This window comes from Taudactylus pleione, unplaced genomic scaffold, assembly GCF_031769625.1.
Source record: "Taudactylus pleione unplaced genomic scaffold, aTauple2 ptg000535l, whole genome shotgun sequence".
NCBI lineage: Eukaryota > Metazoa > Chordata > Amphibia > Anura > Myobatrachidae > Taudactylus > Taudactylus pleione.
Window position 1 is genome coordinate 13,429,277 of NW_028284937.1, and position 22,103 is coordinate 13,451,379.

A 22,103-nucleotide genomic window follows, 5' to 3' on the forward strand; every position below is an offset into this window, starting at 1 on the left:
GAACAGTTCAGGCTAAGAGACAACCAAGTGACAAGGCCGATGACGCTGCTTTGTTAATTATGCACACCCTTAAAACGCCCATTTTGACCATTTGGCACGCATGCGTTCGGGTCTCCACTCCCCGTTTTCAAGCACCTTCCCCTGTTACCACCCACAAACGCCTCATCCTGTCACTCAAATTAGCAGGTACTTGCTATTTTGCGAACACACGATTTCCGACCGCACTGACTGGTTGGCGCATGCGCATTATGACCTATACGCATGCGCAGATGTGCGAACATCGCTTGGAGCAAACGAGCGGCCGCTTACGAGCGGCTCTGAATCAGGCCCTATGTGCTATGTGCAGGAATCGTGTTAAACAAGAGAGCAAATCCTGCGACTATACATCAAGCACAAATAAAAAAAACCCTGCCTATAGAAGATTTTATAACATGTAACAGCAAAAACTGCATATATATTATAGAATGTACATGTGGACTCCAGTATCTGGGCCGCACGTCTAGACAAATAAAAGAAAGGTGGAGCGAGCACCTAAGAAATATCAGGAAGGAGTTTGACAATCATTCATTATCGAGCCATTTTAAAACACATCATCAAAGTTCAATAAATGGTATAAAAAGAGTTCAAGGTGTGAAACAAGTAAAACAACACTGGAGAAAAAAGAATATTGAGAATGAGCTAAGATAGCAATAAGAACAATTTATGAACTGAATACCCTTATCCCTAAGGGTTTAAATAGTGACTTTGAGCTAAAATGGTTTTTATGAATATTCCTAATTTATACAAAGTGTATGGGTACTATGATCTTAAGGTGTTTATATTGATTTAATTACATGGTGTAAATAGAGTTTTATTGTAATTTATTGTAATCAATACTTTTAGATATTTTAAGAATGTATTAAGAAACCTATTTATTATGTTTACCATTTTAGGGCACCTTGCACTTTAAAAGGTAAAAGAAAGATGTTGCGGATGAAGGGTTGCAATGCATATGCCAGTAATTCCTATTAGATTCACTTGCATTCCATAGTACAGTCATGTGACACAGGTTGCGGTCACATGACTTTGGAGATCATTCGGGCACGGTCACGTGATATAAAGATCACGTGGACATTAGAGACCAATGCACAGCTAGGAGGGAGAGCCATGTGACGTGGGAGGTCACGTGCACGGCCCCCAGCCGAAAGAGAGCACACGTGGATACTTATGATAGGGTGATATAGATCACCCATAAACCACTGAGTGCGTTCCACAGAAAACCTAATACAGGAAGTGACAATCCAAAGGTGGTTTATATGTTCATAATGGAATAAAATGTATATATAATCATATAAATATGAAGTGCAGGATGCCCGGAATAAGAGGTATGTGCTGAGCTGAAGAAGCATCACATTTATACATATTACAACTGTGGAGGTTATGGACCAATCAAAGGGGAGGGTGGGGTATTTAAGACACTGATTAACCACCAGGGAATATGCACCTTGAAAAAGACTTGATAAAGTTGAAACATGTTGGTGGACGGTGGGAGCAGTTTGCCAGAAGTGTGAGTGGTGGATAAGATCTCCATATCCAGGGGACACGTTTACAGGTTTCTAAGTCCGGATTGGAACCATTGCTGTTTAAATGTGTTTTCTGGTGTATTGGATACATTTTCACCAAGGGTATGCTGAATATCCCACGGGGGTGGAACTATTTTATGTTTATATATAAATAAATGGAATTTCACTATATGTGATTATTTCCTTTTTTACATAACCATGATGCAATGAATATGTGACTAAGGAACAACTGGAATTGAATTTGACATTGGGGAAATTTATATGTGCCTAGAGACTAGAAGATATTATTTACCAATATCCCTGAGAAAGTGCCTGGATTTTTATTGTTTGTGGATTTATTTAAGCAAAATTACAATGGTTGGTTGATGTTGAAGACCGAAACCACCTAAGAAGGATGACCATTTGGAACAGAGTTCCATATGGTCAACAGAAAAATTAGATAAGGAAGTTGACAAGAAAGATATCTCCCAACTCCGAGACCCACCTGTCCGAAACCAAGGCCCAAAAGAAGACCATCGTCCAAGAGCGGAGTTTGTTTCACATCCTCCAAGTCTCTAACAGAGAAGACTGGAGGAACAGCAGAACCATGGTAAGGTGTAGGTGGGAAAACAGAGCCTGTCGTAGAAGAACCCCCTGTTGAAGATTAATTTGAGGAAAAAATCCAGGCGGCACTGAATATCGACAATGCTGAGACCTGAACTCTTGAGAGAACCAAGGCATAACCCAGCTTCCAGGTCCCAGAGAAGTTGGGAATGAGACGGGATGATGGAAGCAGTGGTGGGAAACCCCCTGCTCTTCACACCAGATCACTTTCAGAACACCATATAAGAAATGCAGCCTGTGGAGTACTGGAGGGAGGGAGACGGAGGAGGGCGGGGGGCAGCAGGGTGGAAGCCACAGGTATTCTTATCTCAGTCCTCTGCTAGTTAGGGGATGAGGTTATACTTTCCAAGCTGTTTGCATCAAGTCCTGTGGTGGCCATGGTGACATTGACACAGACTCTGTATTAGGCTGTGGCATTTCCCTCCCTGAGTTAGTGCCTGGGACTCAGACACTCACTCCTTATTAGTGGTGTCAGGTCTCCCTGATGCCTCCATGTAGCAGGCTGACAGGTGCTGCTGTCCTTCAGCCTGTTCTTACTTAGAGCCTAAAAAAAATTAAAAATAAGTAGCTCAGCCAAAAGTAACCGCCTCCCTCGAGGCACAATTCTAAAACTGGGGCATCTGGGGGATAGAGGGGTAGGAGTCACTCAAACTTAAAAGATTTAAAGTGCCAGCTCCACTCATCCACCCATCTATACCCCTTGTTCTCCAGTGTCCCTTGTTGGATGAAGGAGATATACAGGATAAGAGCACATTTGAACTGTATTACTGAAGGTGTGATCTAAATGTTGGAGTGTACATGCGGATTGCAGTATGTTAGCCATACAAAAAAAAACTGAAGACGAGAATCAATGAGCGTGATATTAGAAGTGGCTTAAAAAAACAGTGTATCAGAACATTTCTTATTATACCATAAAAATACCCTGTGGGTCTTACTTTTCTGGCTGTTGAATATGTTGAACAAGGACTGAAGAGGTGGAAATTATATTGAAAAAATGTCCAGAACTGAAGAATGGATCTATAAATTAAAAACTCTTCATCCAAGTGGGCTCAGTTTAGATTATGGCTTGGGATTTTTCCTGAGAAAACATGAACAAGAATTAAAATGATCTTGTTTATTTTGCAAACTGCTTTTTTACTGCTTTTTAATAATTCTGCAATGCTTTTCTACCAATTTTGCAGAGCTTTTTTATTGATTCTGAAAATACTAGTAATCATTTGCTTTACATATAGCTCATTTTTTTACATAAATGGCAAATAGTAATACAATTGATTCAAAATCTGTTTTATTTTATTTTTTAAATATATTAAATATTTTCATCAATTTTACATTTTTTAAGGAACAGAAAAATTGTTTTCTGAACCCTAGCCAATCAATCAGCCACCACCCAAGGACACAAGTAAGGAGAATGGAGAAAAAACATACTACCTTGAAAAAGACATTATTGTTGAAATGTGTTGGAGTCATGTGCAGCATCTTGCCTCCAGACCCTCCCAGCATTCACTTTTCCAGTGACGGCAGGCATCCGGTGTTCTATGTCCATGCTGAAGAACTTTCCCCACATCAGCTACAGGAGTGAACTGTTTTGACCAGGGAATGCTTAACTTGGTGCTTCTTAACACATGGAGTTTTACCTATACATCAACGTTGACTACACTCTAATGATTGGCTGGAGGGGAGAGCAGAGGACTGCACTGAACATGTTAGGATAAGATAGAGAAAGTTATTTTCCATTGTCCTGTAACAATGAGCAGGACACATATCAATTACCCTATAAATATCTATTATCATTGGTTTTTGAGCAGACATACTGCTACAAGTTGGGAGTGACATTGTTTAGTGTTTTTATGATTGTTACATATTTCATTTACAATTTTATACACTTTGCTGCTTAACATAAAATACTCCATAAATAAAATGAGCACTTTCCCTATTTATTTTTTATATTTTTACTTTTATTATTAATATTAGAAACATCTGGAGGGCAGTTGTATTGCAATGAAAATTGTGGGGTCAAGATTCTGGAGAGTTAGGCTGTACTCACATTCTATTACACACAAAAGTCACGATTTTCACAAAATTGCAATCTATTACATTCCCTTCATATTGTCACAATGCCACAGTACAATGCTGCATGGAAAAAAAAACATATTGTGGATGAAGGTCCTGAGTCTACTTCAGTGGAGGAATATGTAAACTTTATTATATACAGCTCAATTCCTGATTCCCTTTGTAGTAACAGTATGAAAGAGTCATTGTCACTGGATAAAGTTACTGTAAGTCTGCAGTAAAACACTGTATTATTTCCAATGATTGGTGACGGGGACAGTTCATACTTTCCAAAGATGAGGCAATCACCACCCAAAAAGGATCAGCAATATACCAGGAGGATATTTTCAAAGATTAAAGAGGAACTTCTCTTTAATGGAACTAATGTAATATTTGAAACTCATTTTGTCACCCTTAAACAGCATCTTGTTGAAAGAGACTACAATGAAATACTGTTTGAAAAGAGTTTGAACAAAATATGGAATAAAATAAGAGAGCACCTTATCCAGTATAATGTAGCAAAAAGGAAAAAGATACCTGAAATTACCTTCTTCACTAAATTTAACAGCTGTACAGAGGGACTGGAGACAATTTTAAAGAAACATTGGGATATGTTGAAATTAGACCCTCTTGTAGAAAGATTTATTCTGAAGAAAACCTACCTTAATATATACTGTAAATAATCAAAGACATTGAAGTATATTGTGACATAAAGATTATTCCCAAAAACCTACCTTAATATATGAATAAGCTAAAACATTGAAGTATATTTTGACATAAAGTAATATTCCACTGGCAAATGAAAAAGAGATTATCTGTAATAAGGGCTTTTCATTATTGCAACAGTTGCAAAGGCTGCAAGAATTTACAAAATGTATCAACTACGCCTTTTCAGAGTTTCAAATCGAATGTGATGGAAAAGGAATACAAGATAGGAACACATGTATAAGAACTGTATTATTTCCAATGATTGGTGACTGGGACAGTTCATAATTTCTAAATATGAGCCATATGACTTTAGCACAATTTATAAACAAATTCAAGAATTAACATTGCATAATGATGCTTTGAGAAAACAAGTAATCGACATTGGTCATGACAGCCAATTAGGAATTTTAAAGCCCAAAAATATTTTACATACAGTATAAAGGTATGGTTTCCCTCCATGGAGCAGAAATCCAAAAATGCTTTCTTATTTCCAAACAAAATAGCACAGAACCATTAATAATGACTAACTTGCCTTATGATGTTTGGGAACATGTTGATGTTGACTTTTATGACTCATTATATAATGGAAAATATATAAGTATTCACAATAGCCTGTTCTTGAAATAATATCTTCAACATCTGTCTTACCAGAGTTGGATAAAATGTTGACTATTTATGGATTTCCAGGAACAATAAAGACAGATAGTGGTCTGCCATTTCAAGGTGGGAATTTCAATAGATTCATAAAACATTTTGGAAATCGACATCAAAGATCCACTCAATTGTGGCCTCTAACTAATGAATTTATTGAATGTTCCTTGTGTAATCTTGGGAAGCAAATAAAGATTTCTAAAGTATCACAAATTGCACTTCAACAAGCCTTCAATCAATTTCTCAGGCTATATTCAACAGCAAATGTACCTCCACAAACATGTCGAAGAAAAGTAATCAGATCCATCTTCTTGGAAATTTACTTGACTCCTTCATCTAAAGATTGTCAGATTTGAAAGATGGACTCTGCAAAGAAACAAAAGAATAAACAAAATGCAGACTGGAAAAGGAGACTACATATTGTTTTTCATTTACAAGGAGATTGTGTTCTAGTAAAACAAATACAGTACGCAAGGACATGACTTCTTTCCAAGCCAATCACTGTAATAAAAAGTAAAAGAACAATGATTATTACAGGAAATGGAAATCATACAGTAACAAGGAATGTGTTTCATTTCATAAATATATTTCCATCTTAGTATTCTGATGCAACAATTGAAGAGCATGTAGCTGCAACATATTTCCACCATCAGCATCAAGCGGTCCCAAAATGGAGTCTGTTTTTCTGAATTATGTTGAGAGTCTCCCAACTCCCGGGAAATTGGATAAGTCTCCCACATCCAAGTGCTTTCTGGATAAAGTGGGCAAAGCATAGGGCCTGATGATGTGAGTCATAGTAATTTGTGTAAAAATCATGAGTAAAACACAGGGAAGAGGTCATGATAATGGAATTTGCAATGTCATGGCATTCAACTCACCGAACTGGACCTCCCTCTGCCAGGGGGAGAATTGCCAATGTTGGCAAGTATGGGTCAATGTTTTTTTGATGTTGGAAATGTTTCTGTGTGACTTTACAAATATACTACATAGTTTAATGCAAAAATTTTTTTTAGATTTTTAAAAAATATAAAAGAAAGGGGAGGATGTCATATTTTACAAACTTCATCTTATGTGACCATGATAAAGTTTAGTAGCCTCCTACTGTGTTTCTAATGTTTGGAGATTTTTGGGAATGTTCATTTGTGACTTTACAAATATATTACATTGTTTATTGCAAAAAAAATAGATTTAAAAAGAATATAAAAGAAAGGGGAAGAAGTCACATTTTACAAACTTCATCTTTTGTGACCATGATAAAATTTGGCTAAATGAGACATGTTGAGTGGCCTCCTGTTGTGTTTCTAATGTTTGGAGACTTTTAACTGGATTATATGGACTTTTTATGGGACTATAGATCTATTTGATGATGCAATGATTCTTATGGAGATATAGACGAACAATTATGAAGATCCTTCCAGAAATGTAGGATGATTCACATATGCCTTTTTTATTTTTCTCTTGTTAGCATAATTTGATTGAGGGTCCCTCCCATTTTGAAAAAAAAATACATTGTTTTATTTTATATACTGTATGTTCATTGTACTGTAGATTATACTCCTAGTGAGCATTATTTTTGGATTTGGTTGAAAAGCATTATTAGATAAGCCTATGTTCCTTTATTAAATGTACACAGTAATTAGGCACCTTATTTAAGGGTTAAGCTCTCTCCCCTCTTACTTTAGAAATGTATCCACTTGATCTGGAGCTGAAACAGGTCGGATGAGAACTAGTTGCTATTTTATGATATTTTTGACAAGTGGACTTACCATTTAGTGCTGAAACAGACAGATCTATCTATGAAAATAAATAACACTGTGTGACATGATAATTCAGTTACATGGTCTTGCCTTCCCTGCACTGCTAGGATTGCAATGATTTGCTCTTTACCATCACAGATTTGCATTTCATGTATAAATTTATCACCAGTATATGCACATCACTGCCAATCGGTCTTGTTTCTCTATCTTAACTTGCAAATTTAAGGAATGCATGGCTATAATATAATATGATTTGACATACTGTAGTTTATTCTTCAACTCGTTTTAAATTTAAAAAAATGAGAGCTGCTTAGGCAAATCGAAAATTGACAAGACACTCATAGAGCTAAAAGTTTTTCTTATAGGTTATATTAACAAGTTTTACTGAGAAACAAGAATGAACAGAATATAAAAGAAAATGTTTTACAATTACTCTTTAAGGTAATAACAAGGATATATACGCATAGAAAATCCTGCCATTATTAATAATGAAGGTTCAATTAGTGTGTTTTACTATATTTGTAAGTCTTTCAAATAATATAAAACTTGCAATAATCTGTAACTAGGGCAGGTCTGAGAGTTCTGGGTGACTCACTCAAGTGCCACCTTGTCTGCCTTCCAATATCTTCTATTCTCGGGAGTGTTGCAGAGACATCATAGCTCAGACCTACACTCCCTGCTAATACACACAAAGCAGCTGCTTCCTCTGGGAAATCTGGGGGTGCTGTAGTGACAGAATGGGATTGAAATACCAGTGGCTGTGTAGCTGCTGGTTCAAATCCTGACAGCGGATGCCTGACAGGATGAAGATCCCAACTGGGGCAGGTAAGTACCCTAACCCTCTACTGTCCCTCCCTAACCCTCCCTTAGTGGTGCCTAACCCTAACCTCCCCCCTAGTGCCTAACCCTAACCCCCTCTTACCGCTGCCTAAACCTAACCCTCCAAGGGGGGTGCCTAACCCTAATCTCTCCCTGGGGTGCCTAACCCTAATCTCCCCCCAAAGCTAACCCTAACCCCACTAGACTCCCTAATCCTAACCCCCCCACGCGGCTAATGTTAAGGGCACCACGGAATTACCTTCATTTGGGCTGGCATTCCGGCATTGGGATTAAGATAGGCGTCTGTGTTTCGATACCGATCATAAATAACTTGCCGGGATTCCGATGTCGGAATTGAGACCAACAGCCTTGCGGCTGCCGGTTTCATAGCTACATCCCATAGTGACACTAAATGAATGACATTGTGATAGGTCTTCCTTATCACTGGTATATTAGGCAAACCGCAAGGTTTGACTAAAGGTAGCACCGACCCTGACTGCAACATTTCTTCAAAGTTCCTTGCCATGCAGATTTCAAAATGTAAGATAAATAGTACAAATTGACTTAAACCTGTATGCATTGTACTGTACATTTATTATTACAGAGGACAATCAGCTTTAAAATGAAGTCTATTTCCTAATGTTATCAATGATATTGCCATTATAATTGTATATATCAGATGTTTGTTTTGTTATTACGGTAATCTCATATGAGTCAACATACAGTACTGAAAGATGATATTTTGATGAAATGTTACTTTCATTACATGATATTCTTACTCTGTCATTAATCTTCAGGAATATTACAGTATATGTAGCTGACCAGAATGTATAAATAACTGCTCAACATAATTGAGTTAATATAGGGTATAGTCTGATTTCTGTCACGCCAGCATGAATTCTTAAACTTTTATTTTAGGAAGTGCAAATCAATAGAAAAAAATCAATAATCTTTCTAAAATGTCTTCCATTAGCTCAGAAGCGATAGGTCACTACCTTTCTACAAAAACACCCTTTGACTGATGCATACACCAGAGGCTTGTAGTTACCACTCATTGCATCAGGAAACTTATATCCAATGCCAAAATGTGATGGTTTGAGATATCTTACTGATATACCATATTTTTGAATGGTAAAATACACACATTATATCTATCTGTCTGTCTGTCTGTCTCTCTCTCTCTCTACCTACTTACTTACCGTATGTAAATAAATATATAGGGCCTGATTCAGCAGTGTTATTGGGAATTTGCACATGCAAGTGTGCAGAATGGCTCCTGCGTAGTCACATACAGCCTCTTCTGTGCCTCTGCCTGATTGACAGGCAGAGCAGGGTTGTTGTAACAGGAGTGTGGGCCCTGGGCAAAGCAATGCACTGGGGCCCCTACCCACCCATTCACAGGAAAAAAATGTAAATGGTTAATAAAATTAAACCCTCCTGCATGCCCATCAGACCTCCCACACATGCCAAGAGACTCTGTCTGACTGGTCTGAAGTCGGCGGATGAAGTGATACTGGGACTGAGGTGAGTACTCATCACTGGGGGAGGGATGGGGTGTGGGAGCTTAGATCAGAATACAGTGCACCAGTGGCCAACATAAAAAATATCACAAATTTACCAACTGGCCGCGCCTGCAGGGGGGCATGTTGACGGGCCCCTACAAGCTTCAGGCCCTTGGGCAACTGCCTAACAAGCCCAATGGAGGAGATGGCCCTGAGGCAGTGGCATTTAAGGGGCAGTACAGGGGCAGGGTCAGCCGTCATTCCCGGAAATGGGGGGCTTGTCTGCCCCATTTTCCAGGAGTGGCAAGCCCAGGGACTGCTGTGCTCGCAAGCCAGCCAGCCTGAGTAAGCTGAGGATTACTCAGCTGGTTGGCGACCCAGCGCCATCCACCATCATGACCATTGGTCACCAATGGTAATGATGATGATCCCAGCCTGCAACCTCTGTCACAGTGCTGAGATCGCAAATGCAGCAGGGGGTGTCATACAACTCCTGCTGCATTTGCATAATAACAAGGACGTAATTGCAAAGCTGCCTGCATGCAGCTTTGCAATTGTGATCCTTGCTGAATTAACCCCACAGTAAGATGCCAGGTCCAGCATCCTCCAATATGCAGATACTTGCTCCAGTGCCCTCCATAGGAGGCAAGAATTCCCCCAAATATATAGGAAACAGAGAAGGTTACACTTGGGGACTGTGGATCAAATGAAAAAAATGTGTTGCTTTATTCAACGTTTTGAGGTACGGATCCCCTTCATCCGGGCACACAAAATATACGAATACAAACAGCTTACTTTACATACCCCAAAGTAACTCCTCCCCAACAGAGCATACTGAGAACGCCATCCTAACTTATGGTGTATGGGACCTATGCTGAGGACAATCAGTGCACAAATTTAAACACCTAGGTAATGGCAAATGTCAAATTCTGTAGTACAGGGAACCTAGGAGTTAATAGTTGTGTGTTTTTGTCTAGCCTATTACAGTGGTTGGGTATATGGTCTTTCAGGGGTTGGGTGTGGGTGGGGAATTCTTTCTTTAGCTGGGTGCTATAAGCAGCTCTGTCTCTTTTCCTGTGTGTTTCTGAACAGGAAATTACTGTTGGTGTGGTGCAGTATAACACTGTTCCTTTCTTTACCTCTTTTTAATTCTCCTCTTATTCTATCTTTCTGCTTCTTCTGTCACTATGTCTTGGTCCATATATCTGCTCCAGTAGCTGCAAGGTATCTGGATGTGGCATGGTCTCTATGTCTGTGGCCTACCGCAGGCATGCCTCATCCTGCCATGCCTGTTGAGCAGTGCCCTGGTTTCATTTGTGTTCTCGACAGCTGATGGTGACCATCCAGCACCACTGGAAAGCCTACTTATTTCTTCACTGGTTGCACAGTGGCTGAGTCCTCCACAGAGGGCCTTTGATTTGCAGGTGTGAGCATGTGTGGTATACACAAGAGGGCCCCCATGACCTCCCTGGACTTTGTAGGGTCCACTGGCTGTTTTAAGCCCTGTGAATTACCCACAGTTGCAGCCGAGCCATGTTGAGCATGTCTTGGCTGCAGGGACACATAATGTCAGTGGTCCTAGGGTATTGCCAAATTGGGGGTCCTCCTATTAAGGGGATTATGTTTAAGCCAGTCACACAGGATAACCATTTGGAAAAATATTTGTCTTATACATGGGGGGTGCCACCACAATCCAATAATATATACATAACAATAGAAAGTTCAGTCTGAGCAGGCACACAACCAGACTAATTCACATTTGACTGATGCAGGGTCCATAAGTATAGTAATAATGCACACTAACCCCCTCCTTCCAGAGAAGATTCCAGGACTCGCACTCCACCACAAAAAAATGGGTTTAATCCAATATAAGGGTTAGATAATACAGAAAAATGTAGAGGCCCAACAGTCTGTTTCAACTGCTCATAGGCAGTTTTTGTCAGGGGCTAACAAACACATCTCATGTGAGCCTATTTAAGGGCTGCAGTAGAAATCAGACAGCCAATCATACAGCCTGAGTAATCTCCTATGTGCACCTGTGATGCAGGTAAGGAGACAGCTGATCAAGGCAAACCAATGAATGGTGAGTAGGCGGGGTCCCTGACAGGAATTCCAGGTCATGATGTGTCTGCCTCAGTGCAGTCTGTCAATCACCAGAAGCCATGGTAACCAGGGAAGCCCAGGCAATGTCAGCCATGCTGTAATAGGAAGGTATTAGTGGTACAGGAAAGAAAAGCTCAAACAGGGAAATCAGTGAGCAATGGTAGACCCAGTGTAACCCAATGTGCTCACCCAAAACATGAAAACAACTACACTTGAAATTACAAAATTAATAAACATAAAATAAAACAACAGCAACAGTCAAAGCACAAAAGCTAACATATGTGAGGTGTCAGTGTGCTTACTGTAACCACCAGTGTTGCATCACACTATACAAAATACACAAGCAAATCCTAAAAAAGAAATCCTGCACACGGCGGTGCAAAGTATGACAAGCTAACATATCAAGTGCAGTCCATATTGGAAAGTACAGCTGGCATCAGCCCTCATAGCACTGTCCACATCATAGAGGTATCAATGAATGATCCAAAATGTCAAAGCACATGGCGCTGCACAAATAACAGAAAAACATTAAACATATCACAGAAAATGGGGAAAACATGAAAATATGGTGTAGTATACACCAACAGATGGAAAATTAAAAGAACATATGTATAGAATGGAAATACCATGTAACATGTCCTGTAAAAAAATCCAGAAAAACAAATCACAAAAACCATCCCATTTTAGTCTTCTTTGAGACAAAGGGGTGCCAAAGAATTAAATTTATAAATCCATTGTAGCTCCCATTGGAGTAATATCTTCTCAAGATCCCCACCTCTCCTTAGGGGAGGGATATGATCCAATATGAAACAATTCAGTTGACTCACAGTGTGTCCTTTTTCTAAGATATGTCTTGCTACTGGCACATTTTTTTAATTCCAATTGCTCACTATTAGAGAGAAGGCATTTTTGGATGTTGCATTTTTGAGGTTGCAAGGGCATTGTAGAATATAGATGACAAACTTACTGTTGCAGTTCAGATGTTTAATGGTGTATTTACATGAGTCTTGAGTGTTAACAAAATACTTACCTGTAGCATAAATTGGCAATTTGTGCACCCCGAGCACTTGAACACTCCAGGTTTCTGGCTCAACCAGTACATTTGACTCTCAGTCTTTTGGTAGGATTGGTGACCACTAATAGATCCTTTAGATTGCATCCTCTTTGGTAAACATACAAGGGGCTTCTTCAAGGGTCCTGCCCAATATTGGGTCGCTTGATATAAGGTGCCAATGTTTATTTACCATATCTTTGATATGTTTTGAGGCAATATAAATGATGCTGCAGATGTGTAATCTCTCAGATTTAGTTTGTGCCTTCTTAGCCTTATTCAGCAAATCCTCTCTCTTGAGTAGTCCAATATTCTGAAGAGCCTTCTCAATGTCACCCTTGTGGTAACCTCTATCAAGGAACCGTTGTCCCATGTTTTCTAGAGCATGTGGTACCTCTGTCTAATTGGAGGTTATCCTGATTACCCTGAGAAGGTTTGAAAAGGGTAATCCCCTCTTGAGTGGTCCAGGGTGAAAACTTTTGTAATGCAAAAGTGTATTTTTGTCTGAGTTTTTAGAATAAATCTATGTAAAAAAGCGTTATTGGCCTAAGGTGATTGTGACATCCAAAAAATTGATACATGTCTTACTAAAATTAAGACTGAATCTAATGGACCCTGGTAAGGCATTCAAAGCATTGATGAACAAAAGTAATTTTTCCTCCCCTCCTTTCCAAATAAACAAGTCATCAATGTAATGAACATAAAATGATATGTGCTCCTTGAAGGCAATGTTGCCAGTGATGTGCTTCTCCTCATACATAGCCATAAATATGTTGGCATATGATGGGGTCATATTAGACCCCATCACAGTACCCTGTCTCTGCAAATAGAAACCATTCTAAACAAGAAAATATTTTTGTTCAAAATGATATCCATCAGAAGTAGTAGGTATTTTACAGGTGGTCCCATGTAAAGACTGTTTTGAGAAATAAATTATTTGGATACCTGTAATCCTAAATCATGTGGGATGTTTGTATACAAACTAGAAGCATCTAGTGTTACCAAAGTAGATTCTTCATTAAGGTCTGTGACCTGGTCCAAAAATCTGTGGTATCTGAAATGAAACTGCTGATGTTTTTGACAAGTGGCTGAAGATAGAAGTCTACAAATTATGATAATGGCTGGCATAATGAGTTACATGCTGAAATTATGGGTCTCCCTGGTGGGTGGGTCAGTGATTTGTGTATTTTTGGTATTGTATACAAAAATTTTATTTTTGGGAAAGACTGTTACAAAAAGTCTGCTGTCTCAGAACTGCTGTAATCATTATTGACACCCAGGGAGATTATACTATCGATTATTTTTTTTAATGCCATGTAGGATCATAATCAAGTTTCAAATAACAATTTTCATCTGCCAACTGTTCCATAGCCTTAATTGCGGTCTTAAAGTATGATCCCACCTCCTTTGTCAGCTGATCTGATAGTTAAATCAGTATAATTTTGCAGAAATGTAATGGCTAAACTTTCCTCTTGTGTGGTGTTGTGACATGAGACCTGTTGCTTGCCAATAAAGGGAACCATTACAATAGAAAGAGAGAGAGACTTGTCAACTGTGGTGCACAAGATAGAAAATTATAAAACTTTTAATATTCCTTTTTTTAAAATGTAAGGTCTAGTGTTAAAACTAGTGAAATAAAAAAAAGTACTGTAAGATAAATAAATCTGTGAAAACATTCATAAATGTGGTTAAAATATATTGCACACTATGGGCAAAATATACTAAGTGACAGGTTCTAAACCCTGGCAGTTTGGTGGCAGTTTGACAGTGGTTTTGCTATCCTCAGATTTACTGAGGGCAAAACCACTGCAAAACACATTTTAGAAGAGAATAGTACAGGACTCAGACTAAAATTACTAAGCAGCATTTTTAGTGTCTTTTAGAAAATGCCACAAAACTGCTAGGGTTTAGAACTCACCATCAAACCGCCACCAAATCGCCAGGGATTGGAACCTGCCACATAGTAAATTTTGTCCTATACAGTATGTCCATTTAATTTTCTTATAAAAAAGTTAAATCCATAATAAATTAGTGGTGTCCCATGTTGTTTTAAGACAGTAAGTTTTTAATAACTCACAATGATATTCCTGATCTTATATTTGCACATATAAACCACATACATGTATTTGTGTGTGATTCTTATTGATATACTTTGGAATCACAATAAATCTATATTTTGTGTATATATTTTGCACAATGTTTGCCACAGGGATTAAGTAAATATCTCCTTATGTGGGATCAGAACAACCAATATCAGTTTATTACAAATCCATCACAAATTTATGTGTGCATAAACTGACATTTACTGTTCAAATAGTTGGTTTCTTATATTTACACATGAAATAAACCAAAGAATATTCAAAGGTAGTTCTAATTCATCCCCATTATATTTGCAGTGAATATATGGCCTGTGTGGTTTGCACAGTATTCGTCACTAAGGATGGATATATATATATATATATATATATATATATATAGATATAGATATATATCCTCTCATGTGAGATTTAATCTGTTTAGGTGATTTGTTTCACTGTGGTTCAATAATATACATTCATCTCTATAAATATTGTGGTGCTCATGGGTACTCCGAGTATGCAAATATGCAGGGGGAACACTGTATTAGTGTGAGCAGTATTTACTTTTTCATTCACATTTGTCCTGCTCAGAATGTTTCCAATAGCTGGTGATACACTCTGCTGAGATTGCAGTGATTACACAGTCACATCAAATAAAGCCCTCTTGGCACTAATACTGTACTTAATATTTTCCATGCATATACCTCTGAGTCCACATAAAAAGCACAGCCGAAAAACCTGGTGGAAAGTGGCCTTTTGGAGAAAGTGGCATGAGTTGCTATAAAATAGGATATGAGTCCTTGAGAACCTCATTTCTTTTTTTAGGCATGGTGACAGAGGAGGCCAGAGGACATAGATACAAAGAATTACCCCCTTTTTAATTTCATTGTTTTCACTATATATCGTTGAACTACTTATCTCTTAAGTAGACCATTAAAACCATTAAAAGTTACATTTTTATTTAATTAATACTAAATTAAGCGTGCACGCCCAAGGAGTTTCTACTTTTGGCGCACTCTAGTGGACCACCTCCCCTGAATTATCATCATATTTACCTGATTTTCCATTTATGGTATTGTATGTCTTTGCTTTGTAGCATAATCCACTTAATGCACAAAGCTGCATAACATTTTGCCACCTCGTTAACAATATATAATGATTATAAATATAATATATCACAGGCAGTTTATAGGTTGGTCCTTGGAGTATCAATCGTATTTAAAAAGTGTTGAGGAACAACAATGAAGTTATTTCAGGGATGCCTGCAATATTTGATTTATACTGCAAAGGGATTATGAGTCCAACAAATAATAATAATTGATATGTATAAATATATAATCTAAAGTTTTTATATATATATATATATATATAAATATTAGAGATTTACGTGGACCCCCCTGTGTTGGGTTTGGCTTTGGCAAAATCAACCTCAAGTGTTTTGATTCGGATTCCATTTTGGTTTTGGATTGCTTTAAAATTGATAAAAACAGATGAATCACATAATTTGGACCTTTTTATATGCAATCCAAAACCTGAGATTCGGTTCTTCAATCAAAGTTCCGAACTTACAAGAGACAGAAGCCGGGACTTGGTTCTACTCAGAATCCCAAAACTGATCCAAACTGAGGCTCTATTTGACCCAAACACTCTAAGTTCAGGAATGAGTGTTTTTTTTCAAGAAAACTGAACTCCAAATCTCATAGATAAATAGATAGATAGATAGACAGACAGACAGACAGACAGACAGACAGACAGACAGATAGATAGATAGATAGATAGATAGATAGACAGAGTGTATGTGCTATAATGTATTTTTTCATTTTTTTTACACTTCATTTGCCTTATTACCAGAAGTTGTTAACTTTGCAGCATTCATGTAAAAGTCTAGAGCAGTGGGGAAAGTGAAATTGCAAATGCAAATTGAAATAAATAAACCATTACATTAACATTAAATAACATTTACTTTTAAATAACCATATCCTTTCACACATCATTTAATTTTCTTGTACCATCAAATTAATCATTAAATCTGGCATTAAATATATGCTGCAAAAAATAATGAATGTTGTAATAAAATTAAACATCAGTGTACGTATCATCAGTCTAACTCTTAAGGTGGAAGGCACTAAGAAGCAGAGATCATTGAGTTATTTATTTGCTTAACTTGAGAGATTATATATATATATATATATATACACTGTATATTTCTCGAAGTAATCCACACACTCTTCAGCATAGTGTAATTGCTTGGGTGCAACATCAATATTCAGTCTGGGAAAAACCCACAGACAAAAAATGCATAATATAGTTGATAACTTTATTCCATCATAATAAAAAATATGATGTTTCTGTCCTTTGTCAAGGTACAATAATCAGATTTGTATAGTGCCTATAAATAACCATACCACCCTCTCCCTAGTATATATTCTGTATGTATAGATATGTATAGCTATTTCTAGCTGTAACTGTGGCTGTCAATATGGTAGTGAACTTGATGCTAAATGCATAGCACCTAAAATGATAACTCATTTATGATATAAATCTTAGAGATGTGTGTGGAACCCCATTTTTTTGTTTTGGCAAAACCACCCTCTATTGTTTTGGTTACTTTATGTTTTGGTTGTGGTTTTGGATTTTATTAAAATTGATGAATCAGCTAAAATCATGTAATGTGAGCCTGTTTTTGTTCCTACAGTATTATTAACCTCAATAGCATATATTTCCATTCATTTTCAGTCAATTTTTACCACCTCACAATATTCTTTTCACCCATATTTGCCAAAGGTCTTTGCAAGCTGGATGGCTAAACTAAGCGACAGAGCAGTGGCACAAACACAAGGCAGTTTAAAAAAAATCTAGCACATCTATGAAACATAGCGACATTGCAGTGGCAGACAGAATGGCAGTTTAATATAAACTATACACTGCTATAGAATATGCTTATCATTAATCAAGAACAAAATCAGAAGCCAAGACCAGCACAGGTAAATGGAGGGGAAGTTTTTAGTGGAAAACATGTAAACAATTAATAGATTGATTATACAGATTGAGTCTCCCATATCCAAAATACTTGGGACCAGATGTATTTTGGATATCGGAATATTCAGTTTTTTGGAATATTTGCATACCTTAATGAAATGTCTTGGGAATAGGACCAAATCTAAACACAGAATGAATGTATATACAACTTATACACACAGCCTGAAGGTCATTTTATACAATATTTTCAATAATTTTGTGGCACAAACAAAGTTTGTGTAGATAAATGAATTTAACTTATGTTTTATATACACCTTATACACAAAGCCTGAAGGTATGTTTATACAATATTTTTAATACTTTTGTGCCGTAAACAAAGTTTGTGTACATTAAACCATCAAAAAGCAAAGGTTTCATTATCTCAGTCATGCTAAAATAAATACGTATTTCGTAATTATTTGGATACGGGAGACTCAACCTGTAGTACTAATATAAATATAAAGAAAAACAAATCTGAGACATGAAAAACACTATTAAAAAACAAGCTTCCAAAATCCCAATTAGATTTTTAAAGTTGAAACTAAATCGAAACAGCAAATCACATGCCTCAGGATTCAAGGGAGAGTAACAGCATAGTCAAAGTCAATAATTAATTATTAATTATATGATTATCTGAATTGATAATAGTACTCTGTGTTTGAGGAGAAGCTCCAGTAAATGGGGTCTATATGCCTTACTTAGAAGCTGGTTATGGTTGGCATTGCAAGATACAAAACAACATGAACACCAAAGTAAAGTACAGTAATATACATTTCCAGTCAAAGAAACACAATCTTGGAAAGCCCATAATGAAAAGTGATGCACAATGGAATTTTCCTTGAGCCCTCCCACCCACTCTTATGTTGTATATTAAAAAGGACATTCACAGTTTAACAAACCAAGCACTTCAATGACAGGGACTGACATAAGTGCTTGGTTTGTATGGGTCCCCTCAAACCAAGCTATCAAAGGGCTTAAGGAGGCTAACAATATTTTAAATCTTAATCACAGTTGAAAGATGTCATTATCATTCACATCCCATCCTCACATTTATCAATGTTAATATTGTCATCACATAATATTTTTATATCATTCCCACCTGGATCCACCATTACAGAAGAGTCTGCACTGTTGTAATTGGCTGCAAAAGTTTTCCTCATTTTTTAATTCTTTTTTATGAACATCAGTTTTTCCACATTTTTAGGAAGTAGCCTCCTACGCTGATCACTCACAAGGTTCCTGGCTGTGCTAAACACAATTTCCAAGTGCACACTCAAGTGTGGGCATCTTAAGTAAAGCAAAGCTCTAAATTGCCTTTTCTTTACTCCCACCATTCAAATGGTCTAAATGACATGCCAATTTGTACATTGTCATTAAAATAATCATCCACTATTCTATTAATGCTTACTGTATCAGATTAAGTCATGTTGAAGTGTGAATAATTGTGGGCAATTCATTTAAGCCTGATCAGACATCATAATGTTGTTTTACTCTGGTGCTCACAGTTGAACCATGACCAGTGGGTCTTTTGGAAAAGATCAGTTTATTTTCTGGCAGTATCATTTGTAGAAGAAACTGAAGTAGAAGACATCATCATGTCATGTGCCACTTGAGCTGACAACTTGCTCGCAAGGAGCTCTTTAAATCTCTTCAAATCTGTTTTAGTTAGAAGGAAAGACATTACGTACAATTTAAACCTGTGGTCAAACATAAATAGACAAATAGTGCAGATTGCACCTTAGGAACTTATCTATGGTGTACAGCCATGGCCAAATGTTTTGAGAAAGACACAAGTATTGGTTTTTACAAAGTTTGCTGCTTCAGTGTTTTTAGACCTTTTTGTCAGATGTTACTTTGGTATACTGAAGTAAAATTACAATCATTTCATAAGTGTCAATGGCTTTTTTTGATAATGGCATTACATTTATGAAAAGAGTCAGCATTTGCTGTGTGGACAAACAAAAACCCACAAATTCTGACAAATTCCAAGCATTGATTAGGCAAGAATGGGCGGCCATCAGTCAGTATGTGGCCCAGAAGTTGATTGACAGCAAGCCAGGGTTAACTGCAGAGGTCTTGAAAAAGAAGGGTCAACACTTCAAATATTGACTCTTTGCTTAAACTTAATGTAATTGTCTATAAAAGCCTTTGATACTTATGAAATGCTTGTAATTTTACTTCAGTATACCATGACAAAAAGGTCGAAATACACTGAAGCAGCAAACTTTGTGAAAACCAATACTTGTGTCATTCTCAAAACTTTTAGCCATGGCTATATATACTAATTGGTACTTAAAAATGAGGACCTAGCCTAGTTAACCTAGCCTCCAAATAGACAGTAAGTCTGTAATCTTTAAAGTTGTCTCTCCACAACAGCCCCACTCATCTGCACACACACTCACTGGCCAGTCTAATCTAGGTGTACCCCCATCAGGAACTTCTCATTTGACAGTCAGAACAGCAGAAGATTGAGGCACCTTGCAAAGCATTATATACAACATTTTCTGTATTAGAGTAGTGGGATGCCACGCTCTAACTGGAGACTACCATTTATATTACTTCACACAACTGACCCCTTATCATTTAGAACCCTTAAGAGGACAATAGCATTATATATCTCATTGTATTTATCACTTTCATTTGATTGGTTTTTCCATGTTTTTTGGTCAATTATATTGTGCTACCCGTGCATTTCTAAGCAGTTTTGATTTTTCCTTTCCCCTTTTTGTTAATTCTTGGTTTTTGGAGAATTTCCTTGTTTCATCTTCATAAGTAAAATTTGTTGTTTTATTATACATACTGCATCCTCATTTTTCAGTACTATTTACTATATACACTATAGATAAGTTCATGAGGCACAATCTGCACTATTTGTCTATTTAAGCTTTCCAAAGGACATTGGGGTTCCTTCGCCTGCACTTATGCTGCCTATTTAACACCTCTATAAAAGTGAGCATAAGGCATTTTTGTTCATGTATATTTTGTGGTCAAGATGTTGCAACCCCTTTTGTCCTGGTGAAGGGAATAAAGAACTTGATCTACAAGTCCAACATACCTAGCAAATGGCTTTGTTTCATCTCCTTCTGCTTCTCTAGCTGCTTTTCCACTAATTTAATTATGGGAATCATCTGACTCAGTCTGGCAGTGTCTGAACTCACTCTATAGGTTACTATTTGAAATGGTTTCAATAGCTTGCATAAAACAGAGAGTATTTCCCACTGCGCTGGTGTAAGGTACATTCCTTCTCCTTTTCATATGTCATGGCTTTTTGTGTACATTCGGATGGCTTGTTGCTGTTCCTCCAGTCACTGAAACATATAAAGGTGGAATTGCACCTGGTCACTGCCTCTTTCTTCAGATAGTTACATGGTAAATGGAACTGTTGTTGCAGCTTCTGCAATCTCCTACATGTGGCTGCTGAATGCCAAAATGTCCAGAAGCTTTTCAGGCTACATCACCATTTCCTGCATGCACACCAAGTTTATTGTGCATGCAAAACATGGTAAATGTTCAAATTCACCCAGTTTTAATGCTTGTACAATGTAACTTACACTCTCGGAAATTACATATCCTGAAAAGAGTCTTAGCAGGTAAATCCATTTTGTTATCACATACCAGCATTTTCTCAACAGATTGACACCAGCATGCTTCTTAGTGAAGCCAGTGATACAGAGAGTAGCCTGTCTGTAATTGACCTGGCATTGTATGTTAGATACTGCTGCTACTAAAGGCAATACACCCACCCAGTGGGCTGTCACCCTCATGTAATCTTTAGTTGGACCAGTATTGCTTGTTCACATATCTATAGTTAAGTGGATAGTGGGTATATCGGCATTTTCTAGACCAAGAATTCTTTTTTTTTAAGTTTTTTGTTAAGGTGAGGAATTGCTGTTCTGGTAAAATGGATTTGAGATGGAATTTGGTAGGTCTTCAACTAACTGTCTAAAACCAGATGCACTGATTGCAGATAGTGGACGCAGATATAATTCTAACATAGCAGTCATAGCTTCAGTGATCTGCTGTGCAACAGACTGGTGGCTATCATACTTGCTTCCTCTTGCAAATAATTGTTTCACAGTCAATTGTTGTTTGAATCTACTAGTCTCTTTGGTTCCCTTCTAGGATGAAGATTCACCTCCAGCAGCAGCAGCCCTACCATGCAAGGATTCTTTTTGAGAATCCATCATAGGTGAGGAGTCAGT